This window comes from Nerophis lumbriciformis, unplaced genomic scaffold (assembly GCF_033978685.3).
Source record: "Nerophis lumbriciformis unplaced genomic scaffold, RoL_Nlum_v2.1 HiC_scaffold_51, whole genome shotgun sequence".
In the NCBI taxonomy this organism is placed as follows: Eukaryota; Metazoa; Chordata; class Actinopteri; order Syngnathiformes; family Syngnathidae; genus Nerophis; species Nerophis lumbriciformis.
Genome location: NW_027316593.1, coordinates 217,501 through 227,500, shown reverse-complemented (window position 1 = coordinate 227,500; position 10,000 = coordinate 217,501).

Below are 10,000 nucleotides of genomic sequence, written 5' to 3'. Positions count from 1 at the left end.
TTAAGAAGGCCGACCTGCTATGGTTCTCCACCTGGGTCTGGAACGCCAAATTAGTCCCTCTCCTAGCTGGAAGTCCAAAAAAAAGGCGTGAATTTGACTAAGTGTCTAGGAGGATGTCCCCTTAAGAAGGCCGACGTGCTATGGTCCTCCACCTGGGTCAGGAACGCAAAATTGTCCCTCTCCTCGCTGGAAGTCCAAAAAAAAGGCGTGAATTTGACTAAGTGTCTAGGAGCATTTCCCTTTAAGAAGGCCGACCTGCTATGGTTCTCCACCTGGGTCAGGAAAGCAAAATTGTCCCTCTCCTCGCTGGAAGTCCAAAAAAAAGGCGTAAATTTGACTAAGTGCCTAGGAGGATGTCCCTTTAAGAAGGCTGACCTGCTATGGTTCTCCACCCGGGTACGGAAAGCAAAATTAGTCCCTCTCCTCGCTGGAAGTCCAAAAAAAAGGCGTAAATTTGACTAAGTGCCTAGGAGGATGTCCCTTTAAGAAGGCTGACCTGCTATGGTTCTCCACCCGGGTACGGAAAGCAAAATTAGTCCCTCTCCTCGCTGGAAGTCCAAAAAAAAGGCGTAAATTTGACTAAGTGCCTAGGAGGATGTCCCTTTAAGAAGGCTGACCTGCTATGGTTCTCCACCCGGGTACGGAAAGCAAAATTAGTCCCTCTCCTCGCTGGAAGTCCAAAAAAAAGGTGTAAATTTGACTAAGTGCCTAGGAGGATGTCCCTTTAAGAAGGCCGACGTGCTATGGTCCTCCACCTGGGTCAGGAACGCAAAATTGTCCCTCTCCTCGCTGGAAGTCCAAAAAAAAGGCGGAAATTTGACTAAGTGCCATCATTTTAGAGTACCAGGACTATAGTGGGGGAATTGGAGCCCTCTGGTGGACACTCGCTGCAAATGCACCCTGAATTAAAGACATTATTTCCAGTTCTTTTGGGGCCCTATTTTCAGGCGTAAATTTGACTAAGTGTCTAGGGGCATGTCCCTTTAAGAAGGCCGACCTGCTATGGTTCTCCACCTGGGTCTGGAACGCAAAATTAGTCCCTCTCCTAGCTGGAAGTCCAAAAAAAAAGGCGTGAATTTGACTAAGTGTCTAGGAGGATGTCCCCTTAAGAAGGCCGACGTGCCTTGGTTCTCTACCTGGGTACGGAACGCCAAATTAGTCCCTCTCCTCGCTGGAAGTCCAAAAAAAAAGGTGTAAATTTGACTAAGTGCCTAGGAGCATGTCCCTTTAAGAAGGCCGACCTGCTATGGTTCTCCACCTGGGTCAGGAACGCCAAATTGTCCCTCTCCTCGCTGGAAGTCCAAAAAAAAGGCGTGAATTTGACTAAGTGCCTAGGAGGATGTCCCTTTAAGAAGGCCGACGTGCTATGGTTCTCCACCTGGGTCAGGAAAGCAAAATTGTCCCTCTCCTCGCTGGAAGTCCAAAAAAAAAAGGTGTAAATTTGACTAAGTGTCTAGGAGCATTTCCCTTTAAGAAGGCCGACCTGCTATGGTTCTCCACCTGGGTCAGGAACGCCAAATTGTCCCTCTCCTCGCTGGAAGTCCAAAAAAAAGGCGTGAATTTGACTAAGTGCCTAGGAGCATTTCCCTTTAAGAAGGCCGACGTGCTATGGTTCTCCACCCGGGTACGGAAAGCAAAATTAGTCCCTCTCCTCGCTGGAAGTCCAAAAAAAAGGCGTAAATTTGACTAAGTGCCTAGGAGGATGTCCCTTTAAGAAGGCTGACCTGCTATGGTTCTCCACCCGGGTGCGGAAAGCAAAATTAGTCCCTCTCCTCGCTGGAAGTCCAAAAAAAAGGCGGAAATTTGACTAAGTGCCTAGGAGGATGTCCCTTTAAGAAGGCTGACCTGCTATGGTTCTCCACCCGGGTACGGAAAGCAAAATTAGTCCCTCTCCTCGCTGGAAGTCCAAAAAAAAGGCGTAAATTTGACTAAGTGCCTAGGAGCATTTCCCTTTAAGAAGGCCGACCTGCTATGGTTCTCCACCCGGGTCCGGAACTCAAAATTAGTCCCTCTCCTAGTTGGAAGTCATCAAAAAAAGGCGGAAATTTGACTAAGTGCCATCATTTTAGAGTACCAGGACTATAGCTGGGGAATTGGAGCCCTCTGGTGGACACTCGCTGCAAATGCACCCTGAATTAAACACATTATTTCCAGTTCTTTTGGTGTTCCCGGGGAATGAGAGGCCTTTTGTGGGCCAGAAAGAGTGGGGGACCCTTGGAGCCCCTATTTTCAGACAGTTTGGCTTATTTCGGTGACGCCGGGGCGTCCATCAGGTCTTCCCGGGGAATGAGAGGCCTTTTGTGGCCATATGTCAACAAAAGAGTGGGGAAATGGAGCCCTCCGGTGGACTCCCGCTGCAAATGCACCCCCCAAATTAAATACATTAATTCCAGGCCTTTTGGGGCCCTATATTCAGACGGTGTGGAGCCCTCCAGTGGACTCCCGCCTCCAATGCACCCCCATAATTATAGACATCACCCCCCAAATTAAACACATTATTTCCAGTTCTTTTGGGCCCCTATTTTCAGCCGGTTTGGCGTATTTCCTTGACGCCGGGGAGTCCTACAGGTGTTCCCGGGGAATGAGAGGCCTTTTGTGGGCCAGAAAGAGTGGGGAACCCTTGGAGCCCCTATTTTCAGACAGTTTGGCTTATTTCGGTGACGCCGGGGCGTCCATCAGGTCTTCCCGGGGAATGAGAGGCCTTTTGTGGCCATATGTCAACAAAAGAGTGGGGAAATGGAGCCCTCCGGTGGACTCCCGCTGCAAATGCACCCCCCAAATTAAATACATTAATTCCAGGCCTTTTGGGGCCCTATATTCAGACGGTGTGGAGCCCTCCAGTGGACTCCCGCCTCCAATGCACCCCCATAATTATAGACATCACCCCCCAAATTAAACACATTATTTCCAGTTATTTTGGGGCCCTATTTTCAGACAGTTTGGCGTATCTCCTTGACGCCGGGGAGTCCTACAGGTGTTCCCGGGGAATGAGAGGCCTTTTGTGGGCCAGAAAGAGTGGGGAACCCTTGGAGCCCCTATTTTCAGACAGTTTGGCTTATTTCGGTGACGCCGGGGCGTCCATCAGGTCTTCCCGGGGAATGAGAGGCCTTTTGTGGCCATATGTCAACAAAAGAGTGGGGAAATGGAGCCCTCCGGTGGACTCCCGCTGCAAATGCACCCCCCAAATTAAATACATTAATTCCAGGCCTTTTGGGGCCCTATATTCAGACGGTGTGGAGCCCTCCAGTGGACTCCCGCCTCCAATGCACCCCCATAATTATAGACATCACCCCCCAAATTAAACACATTATTTCCAGTTCTTTTGGGCCCCTATTTTCAGACGGTTTGGCGTATTTCCTTGACGCCGGGGAGTCCTACAGGTGTTCCCGGGGAATGAGAGGCCTTTTGTGGGCCAGAAATAGTGGGGAACACTTGGAGCCCCTATTTTCAGACAGTTTGCCGTATTTCGGTGACGCCGGGGCGTCCATCAGGTCTTCCCGGGGAATGTGAGGCCTTTCGTGGGCCATATTTTCAGACAGAAAAAAAAGAAAAGTAACCCTTACACTACAAAGGACAGCGGGGAAACGCCCCCCAGCAAAGTCACAGGGGAAGTGGGGTAGACAAGTGGAGAGTGTCTGGGGAAAAGTCCACAAAATGATCAAAAATCACACACAGGTACGAGTGCCACAAGTCCCGCCGCGTCCCACCCGAGTCCGAGGTGCCCCCCACATGCCCAAAACGCACCCAGCAAAGGCGCACTGTGATTGGGAAGAAAAGTTGGGAAAGTGGGCAAAAGTCCCGAATTTGATCCATAATTATACCCAGGTTTGAGTCCCACAAGTCCCGCCGCATTCCACCAGTGTTCCGGGGTGCCTGACATGTCCACGACGCACCCAGCAAAGGCGCACTGTGATTGGGAAGAAAAGTTGGGAAAGTGGGCAAAAGTCCGGAAAATGACCAAAAACCACACCCAGGTTAGAGCCCCACACGTCCTGCAGTCGCACCCGAGTCCTGGGATGCCCAACATGTCCAAAAAAATCAAAAAAAGCCCAAAAAATCAAAAAAATCCCCGGGCCGTATCTTGGACGCCGGCGTACCGCGTTCGGCCCTCGTGCCGTAGTTTGGCGACCGATTGTAAAAATTTGCCGCGACCGGCTAGTTTTTTTCCTTGGAGTAAATAGAGAGTAGATCCAGCAGAAAATATGCACTATAAACAAAGAGAGGGGGTTTGGAGGGGGGCAAAAACGCCCTCTTGGAACTTTTGCAGCAGCACACATCAAACTAGCGGGGAGAAGGCATGCATAGCAAAAGGCCACGAAATGATCCAAAATCACACCCAGGTTCGAGTCCCACAAGTCCCGCCGCGTTCCACCAGGGTTCCGGGGTGCCTGACATGTCCACGACGCACCCAGCAAAGGCGCACTGTGATTGGGAAGAAAAGTTGGGAAAGTGGGCAAAAGTCCCGAATTTTATCCAAAATTATACCCAGGTTCGAGTCCCACAAGTCCCGCCGCGTTCCACCAGTGTCTCGGGGTGCCTACAATGTCCACAACGCACCCAGCAAAGGCATCACACCCAGGTTCGAGTCCCACAAGTCCCGCCGCGTTCCACCAGGGTTCCGGGGTGCCTGACATGTCCACGACGCACCCAGCAAAGGTGCACTGTGATTGGGAAGAAAAGTTGGGAAAGTGGGCAAAAGTCCCGAATTTGGTCCAAAATCACACCCAGGTTCGAGTCCCACAAGTCCCGCCGCGTTCCACCAGGGTTCCGGGGTGCCTACAATGTCCACGACGCACCCAGCAAAGGCGCACTGTGATTGGGAAGAAAAGTTGGGAAAGTGGGCAAAAGTCCCGAATTTGGTCCAAAATCACACCCAGGTTCGAGTCCCACAAGTCCCGCCGCGTTCCACCAGGGTCTCGGGGTGCCTACAATGTCCACAACTTACCCAGCAAAGGCGCACTGTGATTGGGAAGAAAAGTTGGGAAAGTGGGCAAAAGTCCCGAATTTGGTCCAAAATCACACCCAGGTTCGAGTCCCACAAGTCCCGCCGCGTTCCACCAGGGTTCCGGGGTGCCTACAATGTCCACAACGCACCCAGCAAAGGCGCACTGTGATTGGGAAGAAAAGTTGGGAAAGTGGGCAAAAGTCCCGAATTTGGTCCAAAATCACACCCAGGTTCGAGTCCCACAAGTCCCGCCGCGTTCCACCAGTGTCTCGGGGTGCCTACAATGTCCACAACGCACCCAGCAAAGGTGCACTGTGATTGGGAAGAAAAGTTGGGAAAGTGGGCAAAAGTCCCGAATTTGGTCCAAAATCACACCCAGGTTCGAGTCCCACAAGTCCCGCCGCGTTCCACCAGTGTCTCGGGGTGCCTACAATGTCCACAACGCACCCAGCAAAGGCGCACTGTGATTGGGAAGAAAAGTTGGGAAAGTGGGCAAAAGTCCCGAATTTGGTCCAAAATCACACCCAGGTTCGAGTCCCACAAGTCCCGCCGCGTTCCACCAGGGTCTCGGGGTGCCTACAATGTCCACAACTTACCCAGCAAAGGCGCACTGTGATTGGGAAGAAAAGTTGGGAAAGTGGGCAAAAGTCCCGAATTTGGTCCAAAATCACACCCAGGTTCGAGTCCCACAAGTCCCGCCGCGTTCCACCGGTGTCCCGGGGGTGCCTGGCATGTCCACAACTTACCCAGCAAAGGCGCACTGTGATTGGGAAGAAAAGTTGGGAAAGTGGGCAAAAGTCCCGAATTTGGTCCAAAATCACACCCAGGTTCGAGTCCCACAAGTCCCGCCGCGTTCCACCAGGGTTCCGGGGTGCCTACAATGTCCACGACGCACCCAGCAAAGGCGCACTGTGATTGGGAAGAAAAGTTGGGAAAGTGGGCAAAAGTCCCGAATTTGGTCCAAAATCACACCCAGGTTCGAGTCCCACAAGTCCCGCCGCGTTCCACCAGTGTCTCGGGGTGCCTACAATGTCCACGACGCACCCAGCAAAGGCGCACTGTGATTGGGAAGAAAAGTTGGGAAAGTGGGCAAAAGTCCCGAATTTGGTCCAAAATCACACCCAGGTTCGAGTCCCACAAGTCCCGCCGCGTTCCACCAGGGTTCCGGGGTGCCTACAATGTCCACAACGCACCCAGCAAAGGCGCACTGTGATTGGGAAGAAAAGTTGGGAAAGTGGGCAAAAGTCCCGAATTTGGTCCAAAATCACACCCAGGTTCGAGTCCCACAAGTCCCGCCGCGTTCCACCAGGGTTCCGGGGTGCCTACAATGTCCACAACGCACCCAGCAAAGGCGCACTGTGATTGGGAAGAAAAGTTGGGAAAGTGGGCAAAAGTCCCGAATTTGGTCCAAAATCACACCCAGGTTCGAGTCCCACAAGTCCCGCCGCGTTCCACCAGGGTTCCGGGGTGCCTACAATGTCCACAACGCACCCAGCAAAGGCGCACTGTGATTGGGAAGAAAAGTTGGGAAAGTGGGCAAAAGTCCCGAATTTGGTCCAAAATCACACCCAGGTTCGAGTCCCACAAGTCCCGCCGCGTTCCACCAGTGTCTCGGGGTGCCTACAATGTCCACGACGCACCCAGCAAAGGCGCACTGTGATTGGGAAGAAAAGTTGGGAAAGTGGGCAAAAGTCCCGAATTTGGTCCAAAATCACACCCAGGTTCGAGTCCCACAAGTCCCGCCGCGTTCCACCAGTGTCTCGGGGTGCCTACAATGTCCACGACGCACCCAGCAAAGGCGCACTGTGATTGGGAAGAAAAGTTGGGAAAGTGGGCAAAAGTCCCGAATTTGGTCCAAAATCACACCCAGGTTCGAGTCCCACAAGTCCCGCCGCGTTCCACCAGGGTTCCGGGGTGCCTACAATGTCCACAACGCACCCAGCAAAGGCGCACTGTGATTGGGAAGAAAAGTTGGGAAAGTGGGCAAAAGTCCCGAATTTGGTCCAAAATCACACCCAGGTTCGAGTCCCACAAGTCCCGCCGCGTTCCACCAGGGTTCCGGGGTGCCTACAATGTCCACAACGCACCCAGCAAAGGCGCACTGTGATTGGGAAGAAAAGTTGGGAAAGTGGGCAAAAGTCCCGAATTTGGTCCAAAATCACACCCAGGTTCGAGTCCCACAAGTCCCGCCGCGTTCCACCAGTGTCTCGGGGTGCCTACAATGTCCACAACGCACCCAGCAAAGGTGCACTGTGATTGGGAAGAAAAGTTGGGAAAGTGGGCAAAAGTCCCGAATTTGGTCCAAAATCACACCCAGGTTCGAGTCCCACAAGTCCCGCCGCGTTCCACCAGTGTCTCGGGGTGCCTACAATGTCCACAACGCACCCAGCAAAGGCGCACTGTGATTGGGAAGAAAAGTTGGGAAAGTGGGCAAAAGTCCCGAATTTGGTCCAAAATCACACCCAGGTTCGAGTCCCACAAGTCCCGCCGCGTTCCACCAGGGTTCCGGGGTGCCTACAATGTCCACAACGCACCCAGCAAAGGCGCACTGTGATTGGGAAGAAAAGTTGGGAAAGTGGGCAAAAGTCCCGAATTTGGTCCAAAATCACACCCAGGTTCGAGTCCCACAAGTCCCGCCGCGTTCCACCAGGGTTCCGGGGTGCCTACAATGTCCACAACGCACCCAGCAAAGGCGCACTGTGATTGGGAAGAAAAGTTGGGAAAGTGGGCAAAAGTCCCGAATTTGGTCCAAAATCACACCCAGGTTCGAGTCCCACAAGTCCCGCCGCGTTCCACCAGTGTCTCGGGGTGCCTACAATGTCCACGACGCACCCAGCAAAGGCGCACTGTGATTGGGAAGAAAAGTTGGGAAAGTGGGCAAAAGTCCCGAATTTGGTCCAAAATCACACCCAGGTTCGAGTCCCACAAGTCCCGCCGCGTTCCACCAGTGTCTCGGGGTGCCTACAATGTCCACGACGCACCCAGCAAAGGCGCACTGTGATTGGGAAGAAAAGTTGGGAAAGTGGGCAAAAGTCCCGAATTTGGTCCAAAATCACACCCAGGTTCGAGTCCCACAAGTCCCGCCGCGTTCCACCAGGGTTCCGGGGTGCCTACAATGTCCACAACGCACCCAGCAAAGGCGCACTGTGATTGGGAAGAAAAGTTGGGAAAGTGGGCAAAAGTCCCGAATTTGGTCCAAAATCACACCCAGGTTCGAGTCCCACAAGTCCCGCCGCGTTCCACCAGGGTTCCGGGGTGCCTACAATGTCCACAACGCACCCAGCAAAGGCGCACTGTGATTGGGAAGAAAAGTTGGGAAAGTGGGCAAAAGTCCCGAATTCGGTCCAAAATCACACCCAGGTTCGAGTCCCACAAGTCCCGCCGCGTTCCACCAGGGTTCCGGGGTGCCTACAATGTCCACAACGCACCCAGCAAAGGCGCACTGTGATTGGGAAGAAAAGTTGGGAAAGTGGGCAAAAGTCCCGAATTTGGTCCAAAATCACACCCAGGTTCGAGTCCCACAAGTCCCGCCGCGTTCCACCAGGGTTCCGGGGTGCCTACAATGTCCACAACGCACCCAGCAAAGGCGCACTGTGATTGGGAAGAAAAGTTGGGAAAGTGGGCAAAAGTCCCGAATTTTATCCAAAATTATACCCAGGTTCGAGTCCCACAAGTCCCGCCGCGTTCCACCAGGGTTCCGGGGGTGCCTGGCATGTCCACAACTTACCCAGCAAAGGTGCACTGTGATTGGGAAGAAAAGTTGGGAAAGTGGGCAAAAGTCCCGAATTTGGTCCAAAATCACACCCAGGTTCGAGTCCCACAAGTCCCGCCGCGTTCCACCAGGGTTCCGGGGTGCCTACAATGTCCTCAACTTACCCAGCAAAGGCGCACTGTGAATGGGAAGAAAAGTTGGGAAAGTGGGCAAAAGTCCCGAATTTGGTCCAAAATCACACCCAGGTTCGAGTCCCACAAGTCCCGCCGCGTTCCACCAGGGTTCCGGGGTGCCTACAATGTCCACAACGCACCCAGCAAAGGCGCACTGTGATTGGGAAGAAAAGTTGGGAAAGTGGGCAAAAGTCCCGAATTTGATCCAAAATTATGCCCGGGTTGGAGTACCACGAGTCCGGCCGCGTTCCACCGGTGTCCCGGGGGTGCCTGCCATGTCCACAACTTACCCAGCAAAGGCGCACTGTGATTGGGAAGAAAAGTTGGGAAAGTGGGCAAAAGTCCCGAATTTGATCCAAAATTATGCCCGGGTTGGAGTACCACGAGTCCGGCCGCGTTCCACCGGTGTCCCGGGGGTGCCTGCCATGTCCACAACTTACCCAGCAAAGGCGCACTGTGATTGGGAAGAAAAGTTGGGAAAGTGGGCAAAAGTCCCGAATTTGATCCAAAATTATGCCCGGGTTGGAGTACCACGAGTCCGGCCGCGTTCCACCGGTGTCCCGGGGGTGCCTGCCATGTCCACAACTTACCCAGCAAAGGCGCACTGTGATTCAGAAGAAAAGTTGGGAAAGTGGGGGAAAAAAGGACCGGGAAATATCCAAAATTATGCCCGGGTTGGAGTACCACGAGTCCGGCCGCGTTCCACCGGTGTCCCGGGGGTGCCTGGCACGTCCACAACTTACCCAGCAAAGGCGCACTGTCAGTGGGGAAGACCAAACATGTCTCGGATTTTTTCCAAGTACCTTAACGAGAGAGGCTAAAAAGCACCTGTTTTTACCTTCTCTCGTTGTTGTACTTAGAAAAAAAACGAGAAAATAAAAAATCTGGGTTTTTTTCTAAGTACCTTAACGAGAGAGGCTAAAAAAAACCATTTTTTACCTTCTCTCGTTGTTGTACTTAGAAAAAAAACGAGAAAAAATTTTTTCCCCATTCATTTCAATGGGAGTTCATTTTTTTTTTGGGATTTTTTCTAAGTACCTTAACGAGAGAGGCTTAATTTTTCACCTACTTTTTACCTTCTCTCGATTTTTCGTTTTTTACCTGGTCGACCAAAACACCTCCATCTCGTTACTATGTGCACCATGTCTGACAGGCTGAAATCACAGGGAA